This window comes from Triticum urartu, chromosome 7 (genome assembly GCF_003073215.2).
Source record: "Triticum urartu cultivar G1812 chromosome 7, Tu2.1, whole genome shotgun sequence".
Taxonomy (NCBI): domain Eukaryota; kingdom Viridiplantae; phylum Streptophyta; class Magnoliopsida; order Poales; family Poaceae; genus Triticum; species Triticum urartu.
This window is the reverse complement of record NC_053028.1, coordinates 198,125,529-198,135,927: the sequence shown is the minus strand read 5'-3', so window position 1 is coordinate 198,135,927 and position 10,399 is coordinate 198,125,529. Positions and strand designations below refer to the sequence as shown.

At 49.7% G+C, this 10,399-nt stretch overlaps 1 pseudogene; it reads right to left on the bottom strand.

Moving 5' to 3' along the window:
* Positions 1 to 255: 255 nt before the first annotated feature.
* LOC125524899 lies at positions 256 to 2,154 on the bottom strand (annotated as a pseudogene).
* Positions 2,155 to 10,399: the final 8,245 nt, after the last annotated feature.

The following is a 10,399-nucleotide window of genomic DNA, read 5'->3' as shown; positions in this document are numbered from 1 at the left end:
GAACGGCAAGCAAATGAGACCATCGGCTCATCGGCGCCGTCGGAGAGAACGTCACCGTGGCGAGGAAGAGACCGATGCCACCTTATTCGGTGCAACATCAACCTCACCAAACTGGTGCTACTACACGAAACAAGCCCTAGATCAAAGGAACAACACGGAGCGAAACGGGTGCCCACCCCTCTCCTCCAGCTGCCGGAGCAGCGGACGGAGAGGGATGGAGACCAGCGCCTCGCCGGTGAGAGGAATCGTCGCCTGTGTCGCAATGGAACAATATAGATCCTTCTGTTCACACACCACAAAGTAAAGCCATCGAAACAAAGTTATTTGTTTCAAGAATACTTTACAGAAGATTTGTACTTGAATCCTTAATTCTTGCCGAACTCCTTGATGAAGCTGACGAGCCGTTTGAACTCCGTCGCCGACGAGCCTCCCTCCGCGACATCCCGCCTCACCTCCTGCGACAGCGCTTGAGCTGACATCCTTAGCTGGCCGGACTCCATGGCCTGCCTCACCATCCCCTCCACGACGGCCCTCTCGCACACATCCTTCATGTCCAGCCCCGTCCCCCATACGGCGCCGACGAACCGGCTGTTGATGTGCTGGTCCGCGAAGAACGGCCAGCACACCAGCGGCACGCCCTCGGTGATCCCCTCCAGCGTCGAGTTCCACCCGGCGTGAGTCAGGAAGCAGCCCACGGCGCGGTGTCTCAGCACGTCTCGCTGCGGCGCCCAGTCCACGACGCGCGCCTTGCCGTTCCCCGCCGCGCCGACGGCTTCCTGGAGGACGGCGCTCTGGCTTGCCCCGACCATGTCCGGCCGGAGCACCCACAGGAACGCGTAGCCGGAGCCGACAAGCCCGGACAGGAACTCGGTGAACTGCTCGAGTGAAATGATGGTCAGGCTGCCCAAGCTCACGTACACCACGGACCGGTCCGCCTGACCGTCCAGCCACGCCATGCATCCGTCGTCCTCGCGCCACAAACTGGTGGCCGGCGCCGGCGCCGCCGAGACGGCGTGGAGAGGGCCTATGGCGAAGACGTCGCGCATATGCGGCGCAATGTGCGCGAGCGCCGACCGCTCTAGTGACGCCGCCGAGTTGAAGATGAGCGCCCGAGCCTTGCGGCTGTGAGCGGTGTAGCCCACCAGAATCTGCAGCAAAGGGTCGACGTCGTCGGTCTCGGCCCGACGGCGGCAGGAGTTTGGAAGATCTCGTCGCCGCAGGAAATCCTCCATCCCCGGGACGCTACGGACCGGCTCATCGAGGTCGGCGCCTACAGGGATGGGAACCTCGCCGAGCTCCACGAGCCTGGGCACGGAGAGGTACGCCAAGAAGCTGCACGCGCTCGCCGTGCGGAAGGCGAGCGCCGGCACGCCGAGCTCCTCCGCGACATCGATGGCGAACGGCATTAAACCGTCGGCCACGACGCACGACAGCGCTGGGAACCCGCCGTCGGCCGCCGGGGACAGCGCCTTGGCGAGGAGAGCACGGTACTCCGCAGGGCCCGTCGTCATCAGGGACTTGGCGAGATCCGTCAGGTCGCCCACCGAGCGGGGGTGGTCGACGGGGAGGCCGTCCGGCAAGGACACGAAGCGGAGGCGTGGCGTGGCGAGGGCCTCGGCGCGGCGAGCGCGGCGGAGATTGTGCTCCGTGTGGACGAAGGTGACGTGGAGGCCGGCGTCGAGGAGCCCCGCGGCGAAATGAAGCATCGAGTTGATGGCCCTGCAGCGGCCACGGGAAGACCAGAACGTGCACCGGCGCCATTTCCGTCACGCCGCCGGCCGGTCGCTTCCTCTCGCCGGCCAGGGATTCTCTGGGGTCTCTGAATTGGGTATACTTTTCCTCTGCGTGAGTACACTACATGAGAGGCCTCCACTACGTGAAGTCCAACTTTGAGGAGCAGTTTTAAAATCGATAGCGTCGTCCTCGCGTGAGATTAAAAAAAATGCAAAAATGATGCACTAATAGTGGAACCTGGTGGCGAGGATCTGGATCCGATTTTCTGCTCTACTTTAAGCACACGCGCGTGTGCATCATCAGAGCCTTAACCTGCGCCTATCAGCTGTACTGTTTGCCTTTTTATTGTTTTTCCTTGTCGGTTGGCGATGTCGTTTTACTCGGGCGTCCGCTGAAAGCCTGAAACTCGCGTTCCTGGGTATGGCATCTTTGGATCAAAGAGGGTGACGCGAATTCTAAGCTTTTCAAGCAGTGGCCCCTCGCCAATGGTAGGAGATCGAAGAATTATACCCCTCGCATCAAACATGGTGATGAAATTATCACGGACCAAGAGATTTTCACTTCCTTGGAGCTCCGCAGGCTTGGAGTCACACTCTAGATATGGACTATCTAGGCATGGGGCCAGGGCCGGTCCTGAGATTCTAGGGGTCCGGAGCGAACGTAGAATTTAAAGGCCCTCGATATAAACATCATATGCATATTATCTTTAAATTTTCTTGTAACATCCTTCGATGCAAAGTCACTTATAATTGTGTCGATTTTAATGTCATCCACTTCTCGATGCATAATGTTGCCTATCCATTTAAGATGTTACAGGTAATTGTATATCCAAATGGTTGTACAATAATTTCAAATTTGAAAAGTTTTTTATCTGAGATGCAACAGTCACTACATACACAGTAAATATGAATAAATCTTTAAACACTATGATTTTCTTAAATCCTTTACTTGAGTGAAGTGTTTCATATCAACCAAAGCAAACAAATATTTAACATGAAAAATCCTTATTTTGGCAACTACTTTTATCAAATTGTTTCTTCCTCAAAGCACGAAACTGTACTTGAAACTGTAGGGAATAGTAATATGATATGCAGTACCTCAGATTGATTAGATCAGCATCAATCATTGGACGCTGGGCGATGATGTGATGTGGATTTCTGGTGGCGAGCACTCGGCGATGTACGTGTGCGCCCCACTCCGGTAGCATCAAATTTCAGGGGCTAGGCGATGTTCGTGTTGCGTCTCACCACGACCACGAACACAAACTGGAGTTTGGAGCAGAACAGATAATATAGGAAAATACAGATGAAATCACGTTACACGATCGTTTTTCTTTTGGAGGGAGATTGTCTCAGGATAGTAACGAATAAAGCGAATGGGGCGACGTGATTTACATGCGTTACGCTTATTTGTTCCCTCACGATGGTACGCTGATTTACATGCATACACTGCCTGCTGTCCCTTCCTTTCTGGACCTGGGCTACTTTCATGTTTATTACGTGAAGCTACGGCCTATGGGCTAGTTACCCTACGTACATCACACCTGGGAGGGCCCCCCAGATCTTGGGGGCCCGGGGCGCCCCCCCCCCCTCCCCCCTCAGGGCCGGCCCTGCATGGGGCAGTGGACTTGTAGGAGTTTGACGACATCTTTACAGAGGAGGAAGTGTGGATGCTTGTAATGGAGTTGCACCCGGATCGGGCACCGGGTCCTGATGGGTTCATCAGTGTGTTCTATTAGCGAGCTTGGCCAGTCATCAAAAAAGATATCATGGCAGCACTACTCAAATTGTATGTTTGTGATGGTAGAGACTTCACCAAGCTCAGCAGGGCTCTGATCGCTTTGATCCCGAATAAAGTAGACGCTAATGAAGTGGGGGGTTTTCGCCCCATGAATAGTTTCTCCAAACTATTTGCAAAAATGCTTCCCTTCAGGGCCCAGCGACGTATGACGGAGATGGTTAGCATCAACTAATGAGCGTTCATTCAAGGATGGAATCTACATGACAACTTCCTTGGTCCGTCATGTTGCCAGGAAGATACATGTGAGCAGAATCTGTGGAGTTTTCATGAAACTCGATCTCCGGCTTTTGACTTCATCTTGGCCTTTCTTGTTCAAAGTCCTAAGAGCGAAAGGTTTCAACGAGAAGTGCATCTGGTGGATGGCTATACCGCTACAAATAAGTACCACTCAAATAGCTGTAAATGGCATCCCTGAGAGGAGATTTGCTCATGTGTGTGTGTGTGTTGTTGGAAATATGCCCTAGAGGCAATAATAAAATGGTTATTATTATATTTCTTTGTTCATGATAATTGTCTATTGTTCATGCTATAATTGTGTTATCCGGAAATCGTAATACATGTGTGAATACATAGACCACAACACGTCCCTAGTGAGCCTCTAGTTGACTAGCTCGTTGATCAAAAGATAGTCATGGTTTCCTGACTATGGACATTGGATGTCATTGATAACGGGATCACATCATTAGAAGAATGATGTGATGGACAAGACCCAATCCTAAGCTTAGCTCAAAGATCGTGTAGTTCGTTTGTTGTAGCTTTTCTGAATGTCAAGTATCATTTCCTTAGACCATGAGATTGTGCAACTCCCGGATACCGTAGGAGTGCCTTGGGTGTGCCAAACGTCACAACGTAACTGGGTGACTATAAAGGTACATTACAGGTATCTCCGAAAGTGTCTGTTGGGTTGGCACGAATCGAGACTGGGATTTGTCACTCCGTATGACGGAGAGGTATCTCTGGGCCCACTCGGTAATGCATCATCATAATGAGCTCAATGTGACCAAGTGGTTGATCACGGGATCATGCATTACACCACGAGTAAAGTGACTTGCCGGTAACGAGATTGAACTAGGTATTGGGATACCGATGATCGAGTCTCGGGCAAGTAACGTACCGATTGACAAAGGGAATTGTATACGGATTGATTGAATCCTCGACATCGTGGTTCATCCGATGAGATCATCGTGGAGCATGTGGGAGCCAACATAGGTATCCATATCCCGCTGTTAGTTATTGACCGGAGAGGCGTCTCGGTCATGTCTGCATGTCTCCTGAACCCGTAGGGTCTACACACTTAAGGTTCGATGACGCTAGGGTTGTTGAGATATTAGCATACGGTAACCCGAAAGTTGTTCGGAGTCCCGGATGAGATCCCGGACGTCACAAGGAGTTCCGAAATGGTCCGGAGGTGAAGATTTATATATAGGAAGTCAAGTTTCGGCCATCGGGAAAGTTTCGGGGGTAATCGGTATTGTACCGGGACCACCGGAAGGGTCCCGGGGGTCCACCGGGTGGGGCCACCTATCCCGGAGGGCCCCATGGGTTTAAGTGGGAGGGGAACCAACCCGTAGTGGGCTGGTGCGCCCCCTTGGGCCTCCCCCTGCGCCTAGGGTTGGAAACCCTAGGGGTGGGGAGCGCCACCCTTGCCTTGGGGGGCAAGACACCCCCTTGGCCGCCCCCCTAGGAGATTGGATCTCCTAGGGCCGGCTCCCCCCCTAGGCACCCTATATATAGTGGGGGGAGGGAGGGCAGCCGCACCCAAGCCCCTGGCCTCTCCCTCTCCCTCCCGTGACACTCCTCCATCTCCCTGCGCTTGGCGAAGCCCTGCCGAGATCACCGTTGCTTCCACCACCACGCTGTCGTGCTGCTGTTTCTTCATCAACCTCTCCTTCCCCCTTGCTGGATCAAGTTGGAGGAGACGTCTTCCCAACCGTATGTGTGTTGAACGTGGAGGTGCCTTCTGTTCGGCACTTGGTCATCGGTGATTTGGATCACGTCGAGTACGACTCCATCAACCCCGTTCTCTTGAACGCTTCCGCGCGCGATCTACAAGGGTATGTAGATGCACTCATCTCTCCCTCGAAGGCAAGATCTTTGTTGCCAAGAATGGGTCCTTTCTAGAGAAAGAGTTTCTCTCGAAAGAAATAAGTGGGAGGAAAGTAGAACTTGATGAAGTATTACCTCTTGAACCGGTAAGTGGCGCAGCTCAAGAAAATGTTCCTGAGGTGCATGCACCGACTAGAGAGGAAGTTAATGATGATGATCATGAAACTTCAGATCAAGTTACTACAGAACTTCGTAGGTCCATGAGGACACGTTCCGCACCAGAGTGGTACGGCAATCCTGTCTTGGAAATCATGTTGTTAGACAACGGTGAACCTTCGAACTATGAAGAAGCGATGGCAGGCCCGGATTCCGACAAATGGCTGGAAGCCATGAAATCCGAGATAGGATCCATGTATGAAAATGAAGTATGGACTTTGACTGACTTGCCCGATGATCGGCGAGCCATAGAAAATAAATGGATCTTTAAGAAGAAGACAGACGCAGATGGTAATGTGACCATCTATAAAGCTCAGCTTGTCGCTAAGGGTTATCGACAAGTTCAAGGGGTTGACTACGATGAGACTTTCTCACCCGTAGCGAAGCTGAAGTCCGTCCGAATCATGTTAGCAATTGCCGCATTCTATGATTATGAGATATGGCAAATGGACGTCAAAACGGCATTCCTTAATGGTTTCCTTATGGAAGAATTGTATATGATGCAGCCGGAAGGTTTTGTCGATCATAAGAATGCTGACAAGGTGTGCAAGCTCCAACACTCGATTTATGGGCTGGTGCAAGCATCTCGGAGTTGGAACATTCGTTTTGATGAGATGATCAAAGCGTTTGGGTTTACGCAGACTTATGGAGAAGCCTGCATTTACAAGAAAGTGAGTGGGAGCTCTGTAGCATTTCTCATATTGTATGTGGATGACATACTGTTGATGGGAAATGATATGGAATTCTTGGAAAGCATAAAGGCCTACTTGAACAAGTGTTTTTCAATGAAGGACCTTGGAGAAGCTGCTTATATATTAGGCATCAAGATCTATAGAGATAGATCGAGACGCCTCATTGGTCTTTCACAGAGTACGTACCTTGACAAGATATTGAAGAAGTTCAAAATGGATCAGTCAAAGAAGGGGTTCTTGCCTGTATTGCAAGGTACGAGATTGAGCACGGCTCAATGCCCGACCACGGCAAAAGATAGAGAAAAGATGAGTGTCGTCCCCTATGCCTCGGCCATAGGGTCTATCATGTATGCTATGTTGTATACCAGACCTGATGTAAACCTTGCCGTAAGTTTGGTAGGAAGGTACCAAAGTAATCCCGGCATGGAACACTGGACAGCGGTCAAGAATATCCTGAAGTACCTGAAAAAGACTAAGGACATGTTTCTCGTGTATGGAGGTGACGAAGAGCTCGTCGTAAAGGGTTACGTCGATGCTAGCTGAAAGTGCGTTATATCGACTAGAGGGGGGGTGAATAGGCGATTTTTATGAAAGTCTTCAAAACGTGAGAGTTATGAAGACAAACAGTGAAGATTATGCCTATTACTATGCAACGGAAGTTAGATTACACTAGGCCAGCCATGGTCATGTATTCAATAGAGTGAAAGCGCAGTGACAAACAGCTTCAGTGTAATAAGGATCAGGTAGGAAGAAGTTATGAAGCCAAACAGATCATACATTCATGTTGTGAAGACAAAAGGTAAAGCAGGCATGTAATGGCTTCACAATGAATAACTGTAAGTAAAAGGAAGTGAAGATGAAACCAGCGACACGTTGAAGACAATGATTTGTTGGACCAGTTCCAGTTGCTGTGACAACTGTACGTCTGGTTGGAGCGGCTAGGTATTTAAACCAAAGGACACACAGTCCCGGACACCCAGTCAAGGACACTTAGTCCAAGACACCCAGTCCTCACCGTTTTCTCCTTGAGCTAAGGTCACACAGACCTCGCCCAATCACTCTGGTAAGTCTTCAAGGTAGACTCCCAAACCTTCACAGACTTCGTTCACTGGCAATCCACAATTTCTCTTGGATGCTCTGAACGCGACGCCTAACCGTCTGGAGGATGCACAGTCCTCAAGTGTAATAAGTCTTCAGATCACACAGACACGAAGACTTAAGTGATGCCCAATTTACTCTGGCTCTGGGTGGTTAGGGCTTTTCTCCTCACTAGGAATTTTTCTTTCAAAGGCTTCGAGGTGGGTTGCTCTCAAACGACAAAAGCCGTGCACTGAAATCTAAGCAGCCAACCGTTTATGGTTGTGGGGGTGGACTATTTATAGCCACATGGCGACCCGACCTAATTTGTCCGAAATGACCCTGGGTCACTAAGGAACTGACACGTGTACCAACGGTCGGATTTCGAACTCACACGGCAACTTTACTTGGGCTACAAGTAAAGCTGACTTGTCTGACTCTGGACAAGATTTTCTCTCATAGGCTTCGCTCGAAGACATAGGATTTGAATTAGGCATCACTTCAGTCATTCTGACTGGTTCTCTTCGACCCCACTTAACAGTACGGTGGTTCCTATGACACAACATGAATGAAATAAAACTACGAAGGATCTAGGTCTTCGAGTTCCAAAAGCTTCATAGGGAGTCTTCTCATGTCATTGTCTTCAATATGAATATCTTCATAAACCACCATTGTCTTCAATGTCTTCGTACATTTTTAGGGGTCATCTCTGGTAGTAAAACCGAATCAATGAGGGACTTCTACCTGTGTTTTCCTGCAATTCTCACAAACACATTAGTCCCTCAACTAGGTTTGTCGTCAATACTCCAAAACCAACTAGGGGTGGCACTAGATGCACTTACAATCTCCCCCCTTTTGGTGATTGATGACAAACTAGTTGAAGTTTTCAACGGGAAACATAATTTGTGAAATTGTAAAAGAATTGTCTTCATAAGTTGCAAGGGCTCCCCCTGAAGATGTGCATATAAGTAATTTGCTTCTTGAATGCAAATGCACATGGCAGGTTGTACTTGTGGAGATCCACTTCAACTTATGACAATCCACTATGCATGTGAAAGTATATGAAGATAATGACATGCATAATGGAAAATGGACGTCTGCAGAATGAGATGAGTGCGGAATTTATCGTCGCACATGCGGAATTTATCTTCGCAAAATGGAGTGACAAACAGGTAGCAGACGACCATCAAGGCTAAGTGTTACAACTCAATGAAGCAAATGTAGCAAAAAAACGGGAGTTGTAAGCACGAAGCAAAATGTAGCAAAATATGAAGGCACCCGCCCATAGTGACCCGCTTGAAGACTATAACCATCATATGCTTCTCCCCCTTTTGTCAGTGATGACCAAAAAGGTTTGAAGACATAGAGGTTTCTATGCGTTCCCAGGCGCAGCAGGGTCGGTGGAGTTGTTTGGCGGCGGTGCAGACGAGCTTGGTGCAGATTCGACGCGCGTTGAAGCAGGTGGAGATGATGTCGCATCGTCTTCTTCTTCAATAATCCGGGCAGACACGGTGGCAGCAGAAGAAGAGAACTCTGACTCTTCAAGTGATGGTGTGCTGCGCATCACCGCTCTTCTTGGAGGCGTGGAGTCAAATTTGAAGTGCTCTGTGAAGCCATCCTCATGCAGTTCAGCTTCAGGGCACATCATGGTGAGGCCCTTCCAAGTGCGGCGACGGGTCTCGTGTGTGACAAATGCATTCTTGGTTGCCAGATTTCTGAAGGCCGATTGACGTCTTGCATGATGCTTCTCATCTGCCTCTTGAGCCAGTCGTGATGCCTATCTTGCTTTTGGTGAAGAGCCACAAGAAGCTCTCTGTCATTGAGTGCACGAGCGCTTCTTGGGTCTCTTTGCAGCTGTGCTGTTGGTGGCTTCAGTTGATGCAGGGGCACGTGTGGTGCCAGCCATTGGATACACTCGGGAGAGAGCTTCAACACCTTCAATATTTTGAGTGAAGCTCTGGTGTTCTGCATTCTGAAGACTTAGTGGTTGCTTGGCCGGCTCTGGATATATTGCTTCAGCAGATGTGTCCACATCTGGCAAAAATATCCTATGATTGCGGGCTGAGGGTTGATAGGAGATTGCAGAGTGAAGCTTGATCAGCCTCATAACCCAAGGAGCATAAAACTTTAATCCAAACAGTTCTGAAGCAGACGCTGCAAATTGACGGATGAAGAGATCCCTGTGTATTGAAGCATTTGCCGTGAAGAATGCAGAAGATGAGAGTCTTCATTGCACCATCAATCGTTGCATATCGAGAGTGTCCCTTGACTGGCCAGAGAGTCCGCCTTATGATGTGATATATTGTTCTGGGCAGGTACTCTAAGTCTTCAACGAAGAACCTAGTTGGATAGGGTGCATTTGGAGGAAATGGCTTCATCATTGAGAGCATCTGACTCATATCTGGCTCAGGACGCTGAAATATGCTCTCAATTGCTTCAGCATGGAGTTGGCACCCTTCTTCAAAGAATTCGCCAGGAGTGGGAAGGCCGGTAAGCTCAATTAGGTCGAAAGCATTGGCTTCATGATGGATATTGCCTGTCATCCACTCCAGGATCCATGTCTTCGGATCTCTGTTATAGCCTTTGATATGCAAAGTGGCATAGAACTGGAGCAGAAGCTCTTCGTTCCAGTGCTCTTCGTCAGTGATAAATGGCAGCAAACCCACTTGCTTGAAGCAATCCAGTGCTTCTTCCAGACCAGGCAGACCAGCAACAGCTTCAACCTCAAGGCGCTTGTGAGGAAAGATGCGGCCTTGGTTGTAGAGGATGCATGAATAATAGCTGCGCTGTTGATGGCTCCAGAACCTATCTGATACAATTCCGTTCCCTTGAAT